Source organism: Pogona vitticeps, chromosome 5 (genome assembly GCF_051106095.1).
Source record: "Pogona vitticeps strain Pit_001003342236 chromosome 5, PviZW2.1, whole genome shotgun sequence".
Lineage (NCBI taxonomy): Eukaryota > Metazoa > Chordata > Lepidosauria > Squamata > Agamidae > Pogona > Pogona vitticeps.
Genome location: NC_135787.1, coordinates 130,405,905 through 130,427,570, shown reverse-complemented (window position 1 = coordinate 130,427,570; position 21,666 = coordinate 130,405,905). Strand labels below are relative to the sequence as shown.

The following is a 21,666-nucleotide window of genomic DNA, read 5'->3' as shown; positions in this document are numbered from 1 at the left end:
GGAGGCAGGGCAGGGAAGCTCGTGGCACTGCATCTGAGTGGGTGGCCACAGCAGGAGGAGAGAAGCGTATGCTGCTGCTGGCATGTGGCTGGCTGCCCAGGGAGGTGGGGCAGGGCAGCACACTGCCACCCATGAGTGGGCGAATGCATGAAGGAGATGGGGGAGGGAACTTCATGGTGCCCATTGAACACTTGTGTGGGCATTCCCACACAGAAGCATGGTTCATGCCCAACTCTAGATACAAGTAATGAGGAAGAGTGATAATAAGTAGGATTCTGTATTTTACCAGTACATGGTAAGAGGATTTATGACACTCAACTTGAATCCTTGGTATTGATTGATAAAGCATAAAATATTGATATAAGAAGCTTGGATATAATCAGAATTTGGAAAGCTACTTCTAAAAAACAATTCATTTATAGTTTCAGGAACTCAAACTTTGTTCCTATTATAGCCCTTTAAAAAATTAACTCTTATTTTCACATTGTTAAAAGGAATTAAACTAGCTATTTCCCTTTATTTGTTTAAAATCAATAAGCTACATACTGTCAGATCTTGAAAATACCTGTGAGAATTGTTGATCAAAGTTTGTAGGAAAGTTTGTAAGAAAATCTGTAGAAAGAGTTTATTAAAATGATGCAGCTGTGCTAGCAACAAGCTACCAGTTAGATATTATACAGCTGTGGAAACAAAATGCTAAAGAAAAATGCTACAGAAGCTAATCTCCAATTGGCCACAAGGGGCAATAAAGCTGACAGCCTCAGAATACTGTTTCTTGGGGGTCGGATGGAGAGAAGGAGTTACTCTGCGGGATTGATTTACAGAAGCAGAATTTACGAAGGACTCTGATTTATGATATGGTAAATGGACTGACATTGATTGCTGTAACATGTATGACCAAAGGACTGAAGAAAGGACTATTCTGTATGTATTACTCCTGTTACAATATTGCTGTAATACAAATTTCTTTACTGCTCTCAATAACATTGTCTGTCTGTTTACTGACACCCTGAATTGGATTAATCTCAGCTGGGGCATAGGAAAAGGCACCGCCTCATCCATAAAGCTGCTGTCACATACCACTAGCCTGTGGCAGAAATCACACTCTCCACTCATCTACTTTGTCCTTGCCGCAATACCAGCAAAAAAGGACAAGGCAGCAGCACAAGGCACTGCATAAGCCAACAGCTAATCCATGTGATATTTCTCCCTCACCATTTAGTGACACTGTGCCACATCACTTCAAAAAGAATCGCAAAGCAACATTTATTTTATTGATTAATTTCATTTTTAAGTGGCCATTCTCTCAGTGAAGGGATCTATTTATGCCTCCCAATTGAATTTGTCTATACCCCAAAGTTCTCACAGAGTCCAAAAGACCTGCATGTCTTCTAAAGCATTTTCTAAAACCAGGGACTACGTCTATGTTGCGCACCAATACCCTGTCCTTTTGACATCCTGTACTGTCATGTGTTTCTGTTACCATGACCAACCACAGAGTGGCATGTTTTTCCCAGTAAGCCTTCATAAGATGGTCTCTGTATGCAACTCTCCATGTCCTGAGAGGGAAGCTGTGGTGAGGACTGCATCGGCCTTTGCTAATGAAACAGACAACGTTTCTCAAGCTTAGAAAAAGTAGTGACACACTGTTGCTTTCTTACTCTTAATGATCTCCCATGAACATGAAATGCTGATACATCTGTTTTCATTTTAATTTATCTGGCCCAGTTTAACCTCCTACAGGGCTCACAGCACCTGTCCTGTTCATAAGCATTTTCTGAGATCACAAGCTGGCTTTGAGTGTGTGGTGTTGCACACCCCTACTCAGTTCTCCTGAGATGGCACTTGGATCAGGTTAGGCTAGTTCAGTGGTTCTTAACCTTTTTGAAAGAAACGCCCCCTTGAGCCATCGAGGAAGTTATCATCGCCCCCCCCCCCGCGGTGATGATATCTTATTTATTTATTTACTTACCTACTTACTTACTTACTTATTTAAGACACTTAAATCCAATGACCCCTGAAAACAAAATTCAATTCCAAGAAAATGAAATGCCCCCCAAAAGTAACATTTAATGATTTAGTTGCAAGCGAATTTTAAGACGCAAAAAGAAATATTAAAAGGGCATAAAAACAAAGCGCAATGCAGAAACTAAAAATTTCAAGACGAACACTCTGAAACTAAATTAAGATTGGAGGAAAATATATATTCATGCACATTGTAAAAAGGCTGCAGCCATCTTCACAGGTTTGGCTTGCTCCAGCGCCCCCCTACCGCCCCCCTTCTGCTCCAGCGCCCCCACGCCGCCCCTTTTTGTTCTAACGCCCCCCTGAAAAATGAAATCGCCCCCTGGGGGGCATTGTTGCCCACGTTAAGAACCACTGGGCTAGTTTACTGTAGGGGCTTTTGATGTTCCACCCATTGTTCCCTGTTTGTTTCTCCCAAACGCAGGATCACCCTCTGGATACGTTTACTCTTTCTTCCGCTACCACCAGTGGATCTCTCATCCACACTGCACCATATATGCATCAGATACGTGCTGCCAATATAACTTATTTATTTATCTTATGGTTTTTAAATCACAGATGATCTTTTATTATTGTTTAAGATCAGTCATTAAACTTCTTATATTTGATTACACGTTTGCTTATTCGGGTGTTGTATTTACTTATTCACATTAAGCAACTCATTAATATTCTCTGATTATCTATTTAGCTTTATTATTTCATTTATCTCCTTCCCATTCTCTCCAACTTTCCAGTTCTCTCCTCTCTAACTCTCTCCAAAACTCCTCTCTAACTGCCTCCCTCCGTCTAACTGTCTTTGATTCCACCCCTCCTGTCTTCTCATAGGCTCCTGCCCTTGAGCTTCGGCTATGATAGACAGGAGTGACTTGGGCATTCTGCCACAGGACTCAAGACCATTTACACGGAAGCTGCTTCGTTGGTTCCCTCCCCCATCCTTTTTAAGGAAAGTTGCTGGCAGCAATAGCTGGCTGGTTGCAGCTGGAGAGAACCATGATCCAGATGTACTAGCCTTCCTGGTATGCTCTTTCCATGCAGAAATATAGGGTTATTTCCTGCAAGGAAAGCCAGTTTTTGGCCCATGTGCATCTAAAGTGAAAGGAGATGGCCCTTACCAAGTGATATGGCTACAGAAGATGGAGATGGAACATCACCTGGAAATGTCAAGATCTGATATAAATAAAAAAGAAAGCTTGTGGCGTATGTGATACCACATGGAGCCTTCCATGTTAATGAGCCTGCCTGACTCCACACTTCCTTGGGTTTTGTGTGGCTCCAGCCCCTGCAAATGGCACTTGGGTGAACCTGCTGCAACAACACACCTTTTGCATTCAACACAGATGCAGAAAACCTATCTGGGGTCCCCACCTGCCCTTAGATCCTGTACATGCAAAAACTTTGGAAAAGCCATTAAGTGGCAGTGAGCGTTTTCTAAAACAAAAGACTGAAAAAGGGGTATTATTATAAGCATATAATCTCTGCAAACTGCTCCTGATTACCCAAGAAAAAGCAGCAACTAAGGCCAACCTGCTGCAACCACGCTTCAGGATGCCTTTGGTACACACAGCACAAACACCCAGTTCTCTCAGGGAGTGGGGGTGTCTCACAGTAGCACCTTATTGGCTATGAATCATGGAAGGTAACAAGGCAAAGGCTGGTAGAGCTGGGAGCCAAGCAACAGCAGCCAATTTCCAGGCAGGACAGAATCTGTTCTCGACCGCAGTTTTCCTTGCAGAGGGTCTACTGACAACTACCAGCTCGGCGGGAGTGCATGACAAGAGAGAAAGAGACTGGCGAAATGTCGGGAAGAACAACCTTCAGAACACAGCCAAAGAGCCCGAAAAACCCACAACAACCAGTAAGCACACTTTCTTGCCTTCTCTGATACTAATCATCGGTTAACATTTATTAACCCTAGTTAATATGACAAATAAACGGGTACTAGATCAAAGCCTGAACTCTCTCTAGTAGTGAAAATGACTAAACTGAATCTATGGTACTTGGACCTAGCATGAGAAGACAAGCTTCACTGGAAAATATCAGACATGTTAGGAAAAGTGGAAGGCAGCAGGAGTTGGCAATGTGTAGCCTGCATAATTAACTTGTAAACCGCCCAGAGAGTGTTTGAAGCACTATGGGGCAGTATATAAGCAGCATGCTTTGCTTTGTTGGCGGGGGGGGGGGCTGAATCTGAGATAGCAAATCAGTAAGGAAAGTTAAGACCTTTCGTTTGCAAGACCTGATCAGGCATTTTAATTACAGGATCTTTTTGAAGTCACTAATTCACAGACTCCCCATAAATAGGAAGCCACCTGACATAGCAACAACAGCAGTTAACTTAAACCATTCTCCTAATTACATTGTTTTAAAGTGTACTAAAATATTAATATATTTGAAATGTTTTACATTACTTGTTATGTTATACAATGCCATCTTACTCCAAGATCTGTCATTATAGAGCCGGTTCGAAATGTTTTGTAAAAATAAAACACAACAACATAAACCATTTTCAGAACAAATCCTGATCAACTGTGCATTCCGTATTAACTATGGCGGAGAAATAAGTCAGACTAGGGAGACGTATGAAACTTCTTAATGATAGCTGGAGGACTGGAAATAGAACCAAAGAGGCTTGCCACCGTAACTAAAGCTTTTTGATGTCAGCCTGCTTCATCAGATGCATGACGATCCATGTATTTGATAAGGAAAACCAAACCAGGAAAGCTTAAGCCAAATAAAACAGGTTAATCTTTAAATTGCCCCAAAACTAGATTAGTCTTGTTGCAACAGATTAACATGACAAACCCTTCCCTGGGATTCTGTGACAGCTGCATAGGCTGAAGGTGACTTGTTTGCTCACTATCTCAGAAAGAATGCTTGAAAAACTAAGGGCTGCAGGGGGATCAATACTAGTATATGAGGTAGACTGGTCCACACCTGCTTTTCCATCCTAAGATTCATTACCAGTCACCACCAACCTGCGGCACCACCAAAGTGAATGTACTGTACACTCTTTTTAGGAAATAGATCAGCTAACACTTGGGAGCAGGTAGAGACCACAAACTGCAAATGAAAGGCACTTGGGAGGCTGGGAAGTGGGTGGAGGGACAGCAGGCTGAGCTCTAATTGGAATGGTGTGGATGTTTGGTGTAAGTTTTGAGCTGCCTACTAGCAACTGAAACTACGAATGTATTTACTTAGCTTCTGCATATGGAACTGAGGTGAAACCTTATCGACTTATCCGCACCCTCTGAATATCTTTAAATTAATCCCAAACACCTTCCTACATTTTTCTCTTAAGAAAAAGATAAAAACAGACATATAAATTTCTTTTCTGCCTTTGCTGAGCTATATCCTACCTTATAATGATGGCACAAGTCGTCCTTCAGCTGTGGCTTCTAATTGCCTCTGACAACACACATAAAATATCTGCTATTTCAAGCAATATTGCTTGACGTTATTCTTGATTCCCTTGAAAACAGCGGAGAATACCAGTTCAATAGATGTATACTATCTAATCAACTATGTGGAGCTATAAGCAGCCTGCTTATTCAAGGCAGGAATGTCAGAAGAGAAAAGGAACAGCTGCAACTTGCAGCACGTTGTCCTGGCATGTAAGAGGGTTTCAGAAAGGAAATTTACGAGAACGTCAGATAGAGAGTGCGTAATCGATAAGGTGTTTTTCCGGAGCAACACTCTTGTTCTACCTCTTCCTTTCTTCTTTCCTTAGAAAACATAGACATTTCTCCTCAGAACAACTGCTAAATTGTTTCTGGGGCAGGGAGCAATTACATCAGCTTGTCGTAGCAAAAAGAAGCAGAAGCTTTTGGCGCTTAAAAACTAACATGTTTTATCTGCTTATCTCACAAAGAACAGGTTGTTAATGTTCCACACAGCTCTTTGTTGTCGCCGATAAAAGTTATAGCCATAAAACTTTAAGAAACTATTCTCCCCTCACACTGGATTGTTTGTGAAACCTCACTTTGCTATTACAACAGTTCAATCATTTGCATGATAATCTGAGATGAAGCTCACATATGTGGCCATCACTGAATACTTGCGATAGTTCAAACCTTCTGTTTGTGGTTTTGTATTTGCGTTGACTTTGTCATACACTCTGGTCAACACTGGATATTGCAGCCATTGAGGGATAAAAAAATACCAGCTCTAGTTTTGGGGTTCCTTTGGACAAAAGACCCCAGTCCTCCTTCTTCCCCTCCACATTCTCCTCATCACTATCCATCCCCTTACCCTCTTTGGTTTTATTTATTTATTTATTTACAGTAAAATATTTCTATCCCACATTTCAACTCAGGAGGACTCAAGACTCTAGGCCCTGTCCTCAGAAATGCCAAGGGGGAATGCAAGGCAAATGGAAGATGTTACTCACACCTCTTCACCTACATCATTGTCTGAAAGCTCCAAGAGAACCAGTGAATGGGAAGGAGAAAGAATACCACTGCTGGAATGCTCTGATAGTTGGGAATGGGGCCCTTTCAGGTGTATGGGCCTCACCAGGTACCTGGCCATTCCAACCTGAAAGACAGGGTCTAGAGATGAACATATGAGGACCTCAGTCATACACATTATGGTGTGAAAGAAAAGTGATAAACCAGTCCAAGCCAGAGTATTGTGCTTTATAACTGCAAATTTTTTCTTACTTTCCTCAATGAATTAAGAAAAAATTCAGCCTGGAGGCAGGTATTGCATCACGGCCTCTCCCAATTTGAAGAGACCCTTGTCCAGCAGGCCGAGGCAAAGAGGAAGTCACAAAAGCAGCAAAACCAGGGAGCTGGACAGGGGACAGATTGGATTTGTCTTCAGTGTGGAAGGGATTGTCACTCTCAAATCGGCCTCCTCAGCCACACTAGACACTGTTCCAAGTCCTCTCTATACAGAGCACATTACCATAGTCTTTCGAGACTGAAGGATGCCTAACTAATTAAGAAAAATTAATTAACTTATTCCAAAACTACTACATCACGGATCATTTTACATTTTTTTTAGATTTCCTTCCAGAATATTTATGCAGGGGCAGCTCATGGAACAAGCAAGAGAAGCATCTCACAACTCCAAAAACTGAGAGCTTGCCCGCACTGCTCTGGTCATGATCCCGCTATCTACCACCTCAAACACCCTTTTGAAAAATAAGTGTGGTTTTGTGTGTGTGTTTTTTTTAAAGATGCACTGGAGTTAAATTTTCGCATCCCCTTTCAGAAAACTTCATCAAGTTTAATTCAAGTAACATTTAGGCTTCAACAATGTGCAGCAACTACCATCAAATAAAAGTCAATTGGAAAATCTAAATCTTATTCTTTTTTTGATTTCTTCTCTACGTTGACCATACTTGTTTCCAGTAAAGTAATTCTACACTAGTGTATTCTGCAAGATTATTTACATGCCTGACTGCAAAGCCATTCAAGTAAAGTAATATTACCAGGGATGGGGGCTCAAGTTGCAGGACTCACTGTTAAGTTGGACCTAAGTCGCAGTGGCGATTCAACTATTTTTTTTAATTACTCAGACATGCCTCATACCTCAGAACCGACCCACCGTCTCTTCTTCTGGGGAGGGGGGGAGAGCTTGTTTTTAATAAGAACTCAGGCATGAAGCTTGGGACTTGGTGACAAAACCTTGGACGTGGTATCAAAGAGTCAAACTTGGGCTTGAGACTCAGACCCAAAGACTTGCCAACCTCCCTGAATATTACTAATTTGAGGAGGAACAGGTACTGGGTGAAGGTGGAAAGACCCATATTTCAAGAATGAGTTAATAACTAGAGATGGGGGTATTCGTATTCATATACAGTACGAATACGAATACCCCACACAGGTGGACATAATGAAGGTCCGGCCCCATCTGCCTGCTGCCGGAACAGGCTCCGCTCTCCCTTCAAATCGCTCCAGAGCTCCTGATCAACTAGCCACTCCTGGCAGGAGGAGGGAAGACGAGTCTACTTGCCAGGCTGATGAGTGGACAGCCGACCAGGAGCTCTGAGGTGATTGGAAGGGAGAGCAGAGCTGGTGGCAGATGGGTGAGTGGACAGTCCAGCCCCCCTTGTCACGTCCAGCTCTATTAATAACACCTGTGACCAACACACTCCTAAGCAATCTCTTCAAAGTTAAATTCTAACTTGGAACAAACATAGTCAACACTGGGGTGGAGATAATTCAGATAAAACTGGTTGATAGAGCTCTGGTTGACCTCCAGATCACTAAGGAGTTCTGGTTCCTAAATGTTTAATAACAAATATTGTTTTCTCCATCTAAACTATGCCGTTGAAATGAAGAAAGCTTTTTTGATTTTAAAAAAAGAGGAGTGTTCCCTTCTCCGTTGGTACTAAAATCAAATTCCCACAAAGCTCAGGATATGCCCTAAAGCACTCTGTCTTTTTTATCTCTAAATACAGTGGTGCCTCACAAGACAAGCGCTCCATTTTATGACGAAATCGCATTACGACGAAGTTTTTGCAATCGCAAAAGCAATCGCAAAATGATGTTTCCTATGGGGGAATTTCACTTTGTGATGATCGGTTCCCTGCTTCGGGAACCGATCATCGCAAAACATTTTCCTACTGCTGATCGGCGGTTTCAAAATGGCTGCCGGGTAAAAAAAATGGCTCCCCGCTCTTTTCTGGGACGGATTCCTCGCTGCACGGGCAGCGAAAATGGCCGTGCTATGGAGGATCTTCCCTGGACGGTGAGTTTCAAGCCCATAGGAATGCATTAATCGGGTTTTAATGCATTTCTATGGGCTTTTAAATTTCACTTTACGATGTTTTCATTCTACAGTGATTTCGCTGGAACAAATTAACATCGTAATGCAAAGCACCACTGTATGTATGTGCGTTATACATGACTCTGGTTGGTGGAACTTGAAGTTCTGGAAAAAATATAAAGCACATCTGGTAAGCCTGACTCCTGCTTACTTCTGCCTGGATCCAAATGTTCTAATGGCAGTTAACAACTCTATGGTAATGTCAGAGGATAGTCTTTTTAATCAGAGTGAGGGAATCAAAATCCCAAAGATGAGCAAATACCTGTCAGCTCATATTATACATGTCTCTTGCTGTAAATAGATTATACCCTGTCCTTTCAAGCCAGTGCAATGATAATATAAAGCTGTTTCTTCAAAGAACAACATAATGGGGAAATTCCCATTGTTTGATACACAGTGTTCACATTCCTTTGAAACAGTGCAAAAGCTGTACTGCGTGGAGAAGTTTGCCACACAAAACATTTTGTCAGCGCTTACCATATCTCTTTTGGCGGGTGGGGGGAAAGGAGGTAGACTATTACCTCTTCTTTTGTTTACATTTTTGCTTCAGGAAACAGGAAGAAAGGAAGCATAGGGGAGAGACAGATTATGAGACTGGGAGCACTGATATAAAAGGCAGAAGAGAAAAACTGAAGTTTAGAAAAAAGAATCTTGAAGGAGAGGTAAGTTCAGAGATTCATGTAGAAAGACAGATACAGAATTATTAATCACACTTGACAGACTTCACAGTCTTCCATTCTTTATACGGGGATGCTCACAATGCTTAGAACAATATAACTTCAAAATTACATCTGGGAACAAGACTTGTTTCCAAGTAAATGCACTTAAGAAGAGGAGATCTATGCATTTATTGAGGTATTTTAATCCTATATTTCTTTTTGAAAAATTATCTAACAAAGATTAAGAAAAGCATTCAACAATGACTTTTTACAACATCCCTAAAATAAGAAATCCCTTTCTTAAGGGAAGCCATGCTCATCTTACAAAGACATTATACGTAGCACCTCCCTTCGACTCCCATTTTTATCATCCTGACAAACTCCTCCAATTTAAGAGGACAATACAAGGTGGAACACACTGCTTTATGTTAGGGCCAGTCCTGGCAGAGTCATAAGAATTCTGTTCTATCTGCAAACTATTAAGAGGTCAATTATCCACAGGCAAACTGTAATGCAGTTAGATATTCTGGTACCAAATTCATTAACTGCTATGCTTGACTAATAATGCTTAGGTTTTAAAGAAAGTCACAAGAGACCTAAACTAATTTTAAGAAATTGGTAGAGAAGTATGTGTGGGGGAGGATCACACTACTCAATACTTAAACTTGTACAAAATTCTGAATGTTCACACTCCAACATCATTTGTTGATCTTCATACAGATTGTGGGAAAGATCTGAACAGGATGCTCATGGACCATGTGGAGTGGGTTCAATTTCTAAAAATGTCAGAAAGAGCACAATAAATGTGTATTAGTGGTACTTAACACCAATTAGATCAGCCCAGTTATAGCAATACGGTTTCCTAATTGTTGGAGAGATTGCTATTAAGAAGTGGCAACACATTACTTTTTATACTAGGTGTGCCTAACATTCAACGCTGATGTTTCAGAAGGTAGAAACTGAGCAAACTGTACATTAGAAAATCGTTCTAGTTCCTGACATGGCATTCATCCATTCATCCATTTATTACATTTCTACTCTCTCTCCCTCTCTTCATTAAAACAGCTCTTATGGCAGTTTACAAACATAATCCAAATAGATGAAAAACAAGGTTAAAAATTGAACAACCAAGCTATTAAAATACTGTATTGTCATAACTGTCCCATTATAACCAATGCAACACTCAGTAAACGTCAAACAATTTTGAAAAGGTCAGTTCAAAGAGATGTCTCTTCACACTCTTCCCAAAAGTAATGAGTGGGAACTGATTACAGCTCTGAAGGGAATGCATTCTGCAGCCTGAGAGAAACATGCAACAAAGCCCTCTCTTCCACACTTAGCAAGTGGACCCAAATCCAGATGGGGAGAATGGAATGCCTGGAACAAGGAAAAAATGTCGCACTTTGCCCACGTCCTTTATTGTCTGACCAGACCTCTGAGCACTGTTGCAAAATTATATGATTATCATATCTCATCATCATATAATTAAGTAATGTCCACCTAACTCTGATTTATGGCAATCAATCCAGATTTGAGAACTGAGAAGTAGTTCACTAATCCTCTTTCTCGTGGCATTCTAGGATCATGTACTTACTCAAGCCCATATAAACTGCCTCTATTCCTATAGGAGACAGCTGAGAATCAGACTTCTGAACTTTGTACAGGATGTACTACTGTATGTGGATATCTCTTTTCCCTGCTACATCCTGCTCTTGTTCTCCCATCTACCCCTGTCCTATCCCACTTCCAGTAACTTTGGTGCCATATGATCAAGGAGGAGAAAACAACCTGAACCGTTTTTCACTCATTGAAATCCTCTCTTTAAATTTATCCTTGGGAAATTTTTGAACTCTGGATTTTGTTCACTGGTGAACGCAGCTGCATTCTATATTTAAAAATTCTGTTAAAATTTATTTCTCACCAGCATGCTATAGCTGCATTCTCTGCAGACAGCGAAAAGCAAAACAAAACAAAAACAAAACTTATGCCTGAAGAGTTACTGTGTGTTATTCTCCCCACACACACACACCCGTCACCCACCCAAAAGAAGAGGCCTGTTATTATCCAGCAGAAGATGACATGCAAGTGGAAGCCATCTGGCATCTGGATTGTATATTCAATATGCACTTTTGGCTTTTGACTGCAAGGGAGGGAAGTCAGCCCACACAGCATCTGTGCTTCTAATATAATTTGTTCTTCTCAACACTTCCTCCTACTGAAATGTGAAGTATTCCAGATGAACCTCTTGTCTGTGATGAAGAATTCCAAAATTACACAGAAATTGTACAGAAGTTAGGTTTATTTACAAGGTAGAATGCTGTTGTTACCCACTGCTGCCTTCCCATTATTAAACAAAAACTTAATCGGACATTCAGTAAAATTAGGAGCTCAAAACACTTACATGAAAACTATCCTTTATTACAGTACTGTACTTAATAACTTCACTTACAACACTGGAATTTCAATAATAATGGGAGCGCAAATACCTCTCTGAAAGCTATCCTTTCCTACATGATGACTGCAACGACAATACTGGAATTTCTCCTGAAAATATGTAAACAAAGCAGAAAGAGAAGTCCCACTATCTTGAAAATCAACATGTATGCCTTACTAGCTGACCCCCAACCTAGCTAAACAGGCACCAAACACACTAGCTAGAATCCTACTGGAATTCACATAAGTTCTGCTTATTGCCCTTACTAAGTGTAGGTAACTGTTAAGATGTGAGGACATAACTAGGGTGCATAAGCAGGTATGTGACTAGGCAAGTAAATAAGATATACAGTGGACCCTTTACTTACGGAATTAATCCGTATTGGAATGGTGGCTGCAGGTCGAAAAGTCTGTAGGTCGTGTCTCCATTGACCTACAATGCACTGAAAACCAATTAATCCAGTAACCGGCCGTTTTTGTTCCACTTTTGTTCCATTTTGATTTTTTTCTGGTCTGTAGGTAGATTCTCCGGCTGCAAGTCGAACCTAAATTTTTGCGGCCAGACAAGTCTGTAACTTGAAAAGTCTGTAAGTCGAGCCGTCTGTAAGTCGAGGGTCCACTGTACCCTAGCACTAGTTAGCCACAGCAAATTATGTAAACTTTACATAAAACACCAATAAGATTGAAGCCCTGATTGGGCTCCAATAGCTCCAAATTTAAGCAAAGGGCATGATTATACTGACAAGAAGGACCACTGTTGAATCACATTTTGTGTAATTAAAATCAATTTTAAAACTCCTGGCTACACAACACACAGCAAGCCCACTTTCTGACTGCAAACCAAGTTTTTTTGAAGAGGCTAGCAGGGCCTTTTTAATTTAACACACTTCTAAAATCTATTCTTTATTAATCATTTTGGGCAATGTGAATACCTCTGTCATATTAAACACTGCCTTTGTGGGTGGCTGAAGCTTTCGGATGGCAGTAACGCTGTCATCCATATAAAATAATTTTTAAAATATTTTTAAAACTTTAGCACTGCATCACTGTAGTGACATGCCACTTAACATTCACATTTTTTAAAAAAGAGAGAAATGCAAACATTCCAAAAGATGCCTGAAAACCAAAGAAATACTACACTGCACCAGAGCACAGAGTGCTACTCCTGTCCTCTGAAGATGCCGGCCACAGAGATTTGCGAAACGTTAGGAAGAACAACCTTCAGAACACGGCCAAAGAGCCCGAGAAACCCACAACAACCAAAATATAACACTACATTGAAAACACGGTCTGCAAACATGCTGGTTAGTGAAATGATTTAAAGCTTCACGTGTAGTTTTCCAAAACAGTTTCAAGCCCCTACTTTATATCAGAGTCATAATTTTCAAAGAGAACACACACAGCGATACAAAAACCACATGACTGCACATTGATTTAGAATATATCACAGTTGAAACCGATACAAATCAGCAATGTCACCATGAATGGTTCACACAAACTGAGCCTTTCAAGTTCTCCTTTATGAGCAGAGGAACACTTTGTATGCACTATAGACATACCCAACAGCAGGTAGAGTGTTTCTCACCATAGAGGAAAGTAAGAAGCCCCTACTCAAGCAGAACATCAGCTTCATCCCTTGGGTACAATCCAGTTAAAATCTTCCAGTCCTAAATATACCAGGCTAATTAATACATCCATCCATGGAAGGACCTTTCTGGAGCCATAAGGCTAGAACAATTACATTTTTAAATCCTACAAACAAATACTGATGGTTCATGAAAAATGAGGAAGATGGCTAAGTTGAATTGTTGCACACATCCACATGCTTTTACAATAAGAGGCTTGTTTATTGTCTAATGTTGGGTAACTAAAAATGTGATGTCCTCCACTTGGTACTATGAGATAGTACACTGTAGGAGAAACTTTATCACCATATTTTTGCTAAAAAAGGAATTTCAGTTATAGCAAATTATTTTAGCAGGACACACCTGGGTTTCTCATGACTGTATCTTGGGTTGAGAATATTGCAAGCGAAAACAGAGCTGCTAAAATGGTAAATAGTCCTTCTTTCTGAGGAACTTTCCTTTACATGGCTAACAATGGCCACTCTGTATCTGTATGGCCTCTGGACAGCGAACACCATATTGAACTAACTTTCACTAAAATCAGTTAAGTTCTACATCATATGTTTATAGTCAGCATTTATATTTAAGTGCTTCTGTAAGCCTATTTAACTGGAGATAGGCAGACTCTCTGGAATGTGTCCATGATATGCAGACACATGCTCATGTCAACAGAATTCACTTTAGCATAAATGGTCTTGTGGCTTCAGCTAGCACTTTCACATCAGCACACTGAGCAGCAAGTGTTATTGAAATAATCAGAGTCTACCCTCTGGAAAAAGGTACTGAAACTGAGGTGCTAGTTTAAGGGAATCAAACAGCACGGACACTTCTAAGGCAGTATTTTTTTAAAATCCTGTATCACCAAAGATGCCAACACACCAACAATGTTAAGATTGAAATATTCACTGCAATATATTGTAAATACAGCACAAAAGAACTAATCCAAGACATTCTGCTTGCTGCAGATGAACACCCAACTCACATTACTATGAAACTGCTGCTTGAAACTTTTGTTTGATACGCCAACCATCATGATTGTCTTGAAAATAAATAATGAAGCCACACAGACTGTCATTTGACTTTCAAACAATACTTGTTCAGTTTTAATCAGATTTTTGCATGATTACATTTTTTTAAAAAAATCTAACAGATGCTTTACAAATATTAGAGTTTTAATTGTTAATATATTAGACATGATATAAATGTTATGTAGCCAGTATGAAAAACACGCTAGCAAGGCTCTGAAAAAACTAGAGGTCAGAGTTAAGCTAGAAATTTTAGGACAAGGATCATACTTATTTGCACATTGCTTCTAAATTATTTTATGTGGAAATTAAATCCATTAAAATCAAAGGCACGTAATTACAAATAAGCAGCTCAAACTAAAGAGAGTTGAGCCTACACCTGCACTGAATGTCAGTGAGGAATCTTATGAGCTTGTACCAATGATCAAACCATCCACAAGTAAATTCTGATCTCAGAGAATCGTGTCAAGACAAACTGGTATAGAAAATCGCCTCATCATCACACATTAGGATTTCTACCACATAAATGCTATTTAGGTGTAATAGCCTGAAAGCAGGTATGACTGAAGATATAGGCAGATTGGGGGCACATATGTACACCCTGCCCATTATCCTCCTGCCTGGATCTTTGTTCTTCTGTGACCTTCACATGTTGAAGAGTTGCTTTTAAGTGCATTTCATTGAGTATGCTTACAGATGCTTTGCCATCTATATTACTACAAGCCTGATGTAAGTGACTTTTCATTTAAATGAAAAACAGTGGGAATAATTATTCTTTTGTTACTTAAGCCGCATTGATTACAATAAGAATAATCCTTTATCTACTCTGTATCCAACAAATTAAATGTGGCAAAGGTCTTCTCACCAAACAGTAGAACTATCACAAGCGTGTCCATGAAGTTAAGACTGTTTTTGTCTATCTTGGATAGGTGAGTTGGTATTTTCCAGACAATTTAGACTACAATTCCCCAAATCCTTGACCACTAGCCATGCTGGCTTGAAATTACAAAAGCAGTAATTAAAAGATATAGATGGCACCCACTTGCCTACCTGTGTTCAGTATCATCTAACTGTAAGGAGGGTTTCCCTACATACAAAGTATCACTACAGTATATAGTATAACACTTGGTAAAATTGGTTGTCTATACATATTTTCTCTTCCATTAGATTGCTTTCTATTTGAAAAGTAGTCAATAAATATTTTAACAAAATATTTTAACAAAATACTAGGCAGCCACCAATCTTTCTTTGCTCCAATTTTGCTGGCAGATGATATGTGCGTAGGGAATCATATCTGCTAGTTCTGTTACCATTTAATAAGATTGACCAGGGTATCCTTCTAAATTGTTGCTGTGATGTCAAGCTAATGCTAAATGAGTAGATCTATTTATTATATTTATTTTATTTGTTTGATTTGTATCCCGCCTATCTGGTATATTCTACCACTGTAGATTTTGTTAAATCTAATATTAGGAGTACTATTATAAATAGTATTACTCTTTTTTAAAACAGGTATATGCAACCCTACAATTGTTAAGGGCTATAACTTCCACCTACCCAAGTCAGCAAGGTCAACAGTTAGGCACAATGTGAGTTGTAATGCAAACCATATGTAGGATGTCACAGACAGACATGTCTGTGAAGATTCCTAAAGTGACTATTGCTTCTGAATGACAATATGGCTGTTGTGGCCAAGACTGTGTTTCCTCCACTTCAGTTAGTACACCAACTGTACTCTTTTCTTGAGAAAATGGCCATAGCCATAACGACACATGCTTTGGCCACTAGCAGCTTATGCAATGCTCTCAGTATAAGGCTGCCCCAAAGAGTTTTTGGAAATTCCACCTGGCTCAAAATAGAATAGGATGCTTTCTAGTATGTGCTCTTGTGATAATTCACTGATCTTCTCTTAACCATCAGTATGTTCCCAAGCCTCTGTGAGTTCTTAACTATAAAGTCTTGACTATGATATTTCTAAGACAATTCTTCTTCTATCGACCTGCTAATAAGGTACAAACATATTCTATATTATATGACACTCTTCTGAAGTGGTTCTGTTAGTGAGAACCACTTATAGTGCATTTTCTGTGGCGAAAGCAACCTGGGTATGTAATTCCCTCCTAATGGACATTCATGTGGCTCTATTTTTGACACATTTTAGTAAGGGTTTTATTCCCTCTGGCTTACATGGTGCTTAACTATGAGGATGCCTTTCTCCTCTCTTGCTTCTTAATCTCTGTCTTTAATTTCATTTAATATTGTTTCTTTCACTTTATTGGTTTTGATGTTTTGACCTGTGAGAAATCAGTAACAGGAGGGGAGGGGAATGCAACCAACCCAAGACTTGACCCAGCTTAGAGTTACAGTCGGAAACCACGCCTTCCCATTGCATCCAAATCAAGCCTAAGAATCAGAAGTAAAGCCAAACACAGAAGTCTTCATCATCCACAAAAACAAAACAAAAAAACCTAATAACCAAAATGGTAATGACGCTTCCAATCTCACATATGTATATACAAAATACTAGAGAGAAAGTATGATTTTCACAGAAGGAGGAAGGAGGATACCCATAGGAGTAGGGGATCTTTTACACTTTGCTAGAGGTCATGTCTTAGTGGTCTGAACATCTGGCTAGGAACTTTTATTCTCAATGGAACTATCTATTCAAATTCAGCCAGACCTGGCTTAAATAGCAGTGCTGAACACCATGCAGTCAGTTGTGCTGATATTTCCAATGTTTACAAATCCAGTTTTCTGGCTGCTTTTCTACATTAAACAATGCAGCACTGTTCTGCCACAGTAATGTTTCTGGCTGAATATTCTCCTTCACACCCAAGTCTTAAATATCACTTTGCACAAGCTACAGCTTGTCATACATCGTAAGTGTACTGCTAGGCATATCTAACATGAAGCCTGACAAGAGGTTGCAACTTTTGAACATGTGCAAGTGTGTGTGTATATTCAGAACAGTCAAGTTGTGTATGCACTGCCCAACAAGCCAGGGTGAATAAAAATCAATGTTTTTTTAAAAAATATCAAGTTGATTTAAAATATTGATTTTTTCAATTTAAATTGTCAAAAAAACCCTAATTTTTAAAATTCTATCATGATTTAAATTGTGATTTAAATCGAATCCACCCTGCAACGAACTCTTAAAAAATGTAGAATAACTGCAAAGGCCGTCCCAAGGCAGGACAGGAGAGCAAATGACATCCACCCACCCAGCCAGCTCAAGCTGCATTGCAATCCATCAAACTTTTTCTGCCCCATGAGACAAAAAATTCTCAAGCATCTCTCATATTTGACAGTGAAAATATAATAACAGCAAAGAAAGTAACTATTGGTATTTTTTTTCAACCAAAGTCTAATGCTGAAGGAGGCTTCTTCTCTCCATAGAAGTGGTCACGGCTCCAATTCAGAAATTTTGGCTGCATAAGGGTCAGGGTACCTCCTTCCAAGATTTTAGTACAAGATGCTTATTATATTTTTGCATTTTGTCTCCAGTTATATTCTTGCACCATTTTTCCGTAACCAACTCCAGGCTAATTTTAGGTTGGTTTACTTCCGTGAAGTAATAGCATACCAGAAAGCATGTCCCCGGAATATTATGTGCCCCTCAAGCTCTAAAACTGAATTCAGAGGAAACAAATCCTTCTATCCACCTTCTCTTATTGCCCTCTAGTTTTAATTAGTCCTTGCCCTTCTCCCCTTCCTCTTCTGGGGCAATACTAAGCTTTCAGTGTGAACCCCCTTTAGTCATACTGTTGCACATGAACACCAGCAACACATATTTTGTTTACTGGATCCAAGGCTCAGACTTTGTGGTTCTGGCTCTACATTCTCCGCATCAGCATGCTGGAATATTCTGTGACGTACTTCTTGGCTTCTTCTTTTTATTTTTTAAGAAGCCTTCTTTAGATTGCAGCCACAGAGGCAGGGGAAGTTGAGTGAGTCCTGCTACCCCCCCCCAATAGCAGCTGTTACCATGGGGAACAGGTGAGTATTTTACATTTGCAGGGCTAAAGAATTTAAAAGTTCTACAAGCTATTATCAACATTTTAGCAGCAGATGTTGACAAACCACAATGTTTCAGATCGCTAGAAACTAAAATGCTTGAGAGTACCCAGTTAAGTCTTCCCTGTTCTATACCCAGAGTTCCCTGGGTCTAGTTGTTAGACATCTGGAGGACTCACCCTGTTAGATGCACCAAAGGTGATTCTGCTTCATTGCCAAAAATATATCTAATGCCAGGTATCAAAGCAGCAGTAAAATACCATAATATATTGAATTTCAGTTTTCTACAAAGAGAGAGAGAGAGAGAGAGAGAGAGAGAGCTGTTTTTCAGAGCAAATGACATTACATATACTGCTGAGTTGTTTCCTGAAAGGATGGTTGTCTTTCCCTCCAGGAAAAGCAGGACATCCTCTTAAGAAGATTAACACCCTGGGCGGGTTCCCTGGCCCATCCTATATCCAACACTGGGCAATTTTAAAGTTGAAAATTCCCAGTCTGAACAACAACAACCAAAAACAAAACCCATTTATGAAGCATTTTTCTCTTTAGTTCATCCTTAGCCTTGGACAAAATAAGACTAACAGGACATCCTGAGTGTGACATCACTTGTGAGCATTATTGCTCATCTACTGCAGTTTCTGTCCTCCCAAAACTGTCTTGTTATAAAGTTACTGCTGTTTAACTCAGTACCTCTGTAAAATTCCATTCATTTTATACTGAATGGGAGGGGGGGGGGGAGAAGACCCTATTGTTTGTTTATTACATAAAAGCAAATAGCCATTGCGCTTTGCTTACTTTTCCTTATACAGCATTGGATTTCAAATGCTTCCCTGTCAGGGCTGCCAAACCTCAGTCCATATTTACAGCTTTTTTAAACTGCCCTCTTGGGCACTTTTTGAGAAAATATTTGAGTCCTGATGTCCATCTCAATTCCTTGAAAATATGATTTCCTTTACAGCTTTTTCTGCTGTAATAAACACTATATATTACAGGCTTTGGAAGAACAGAAGGCAGAAAAGGCCTAGACCATTGCACTTCAGATAAGGTATCTTAAAAACAGCTACATTTTGAGAACTTCCTACAAGCCTGTGTTAAAACAGTAAGACAACAGAGGCCTGACTGAACTATGTACCAAGTATATACTTGCCTGGACTATAAGGTTATTGATAGAATGTCTTGTAACTGCTTTTGCTCCAACTATGTGGCAACCACACGAAAGACAGGGCATATATCTGACATCAGAAATGACAGTATTTAAAAACTGGTGGGAGAACACTTCAGTCTCTTAGACCACCCTGCCACTGAACATAAAAATGGCCACTATGTAACTTCAAAGGGAGATTAGAACCAGAGACTGGCAAATTACAATTCATCAGGCAGGTCTAGTGTATCACTTGGGTATGAATGAGGAAAACAGATTCCTAACACATTACATTTGTGAATTGGATCTCATAGTGTCAGGATGCTGGTGTTATCAGGAAGTTTGATGAATGCCCTGTAGTAATAGTGTAACTATCATTAGCAGCATTTTCTGCATTTATCACTGTTTACAATCCCAATCCAAGACATGTATGCCACTTACACCTTGGAAATTCTGGCTAAGTCTTCACAGAAATGGGCTTGAAAGCCACTATTACCATATACTAAATAAGTTACTATATACATAGTAACTTATTTAGTACTGACCAGGATGAATAAAATCAAAGATTTTTTAAGTCATTAAAAACAATTTTAAAAAGCTGAATTGTGATTTAAATTGTGATTTAAATCAATTTAATTAGCATCAAACCCACCCTGGATAGTAATACAAAATGTATTCATTTTCAAGGCATCACAAGACTTGTGGATAAGAATTAATGCTAGTACTGAATGGATGACTGGGTTTTACCTGCCAGACTTTGCAGTATGGTCCAGTGCAAGGGTAATGCTTAACCATGGTTTACCATTGTATTTTGTGGTCTTCAGGGCTGGTTTCAATTCTGAGATGGAAGGCATGGGCAAACTAGCCATTCAGCTCTGAGGGGGCCACTCTGGTCATATTGTGCCATAACTACTGTACTTTCTTATACCTCCAGAGTGATGCTGAGGGGGATAATGAAAAACGAAAACTACAGCTGCTACACCACTCAAAGTGTTGAAACAGAAAAAAAAATTCAGTGATCACTCAGGACAGGTATCTATCATGATACTATTAGAATGGATGCTGGAACAACTAGTCAAGGAAGCCAGAAGACGATTCCTACCCTGGTTGAATAGCCTCACTTAAACAATAAAATTATTGCCTGTCTTCCTACATTAAGTTGTATCCTCCCAAGACTATCGTCCACTTTTTCACTATGGGTAGACCTCACTATCAAGATTATGCCAGGTCAGATAGGCCCACACTAACCACTCAGCTGCACTACCCTGACTTTCCAAGTGTGGGTAAAATCCAGGAGGGCCCAAAATGCTGATGGCTGGGGAAAATCTTCCTGCTCAATGCCCTCTCAACACTCAAAGCACTACTTCCAGGGAGTTACTGAAAATTCAAAACCATAAGCACTTGAACTATTACATCAAGCCTGCAAGGTAGGAATACCAAAAATACCCACAAAATACACAGGCTCCCAGCAGATGACTGAGGCAAGGTTGGGTTTTAGGTACCACCAACTCTCTTAATCCAGAATGACCAAACAGTTGTTAAATTTAACTTTTTTATTAAAGATGGTGAAAAAGTCTAAAAGGTAAAACTTCAATAAGTTTCAAAAGTTCCTGAAACATTCAAACAACTGTGGAACAAATACATAACCAAAAAATGTATTTGTGAAGGCTTTGACGGCTGGGATCTAATGGTTGTTGTGGGTTTTTTGGGCTCTTTGGCCGTGTTCTGAAGGTTGTTCTTCCTAATTTTTCGACAGTCTCTATGGCCGGCATCTTCAGAGGACAGCACTCTGGGCTCTGGTGCAGTTTGTTTGGGAGCTGAGTATTTATGGCTGTGAGATCAGCTTTTGTCCTTTTCAGATGAGTGATTAGTGTGTCTTGTTGTGGGTGTGATAAGGAGGAGAGATTATCTGTCACTGTGATTGGTGGGTGTCCTTAGCTGGTCTTTTGTGTGTAGTGATCCCCTGTCCT

General features: G+C 39.8%; 1 protein-coding gene and 1 long non-coding RNA gene across 5 annotated transcripts in view; one reads left to right on the top strand and one right to left on the bottom strand.

The window, feature by feature from the left end:
- The window catches only part of TSPAN12 (tetraspanin 12), a 90,415-nt gene that overhangs the window by 54,973 nt on the left and 13,776 nt on the right, over window positions 1-21,666 (bottom strand). Inside the window, exon 2 of one of the 4 annotated variants that reach the window (XM_073000536.2) lies at window positions 18,735-18,839. The exons of the other annotated variants lie outside the window; for them this stretch is intronic. The gene's annotated coding sequence lies outside the window, so the exon portion shown is untranslated. The remainder of the gene's footprint in view (window positions 1-18,734; window positions 18,840-21,666) is intronic. 4 annotated transcript variants of the gene reach the window in all.
- On the top strand, window positions 3,701-20,657 carry LOC144583253 (uncharacterized). Its single transcript, XR_013536951.1, has 2 exons — window positions 3,701-3,880; window positions 9,350-20,657. It is a non-coding gene; the product is annotated as an uncharacterized LOC144583253 (long non-coding RNA).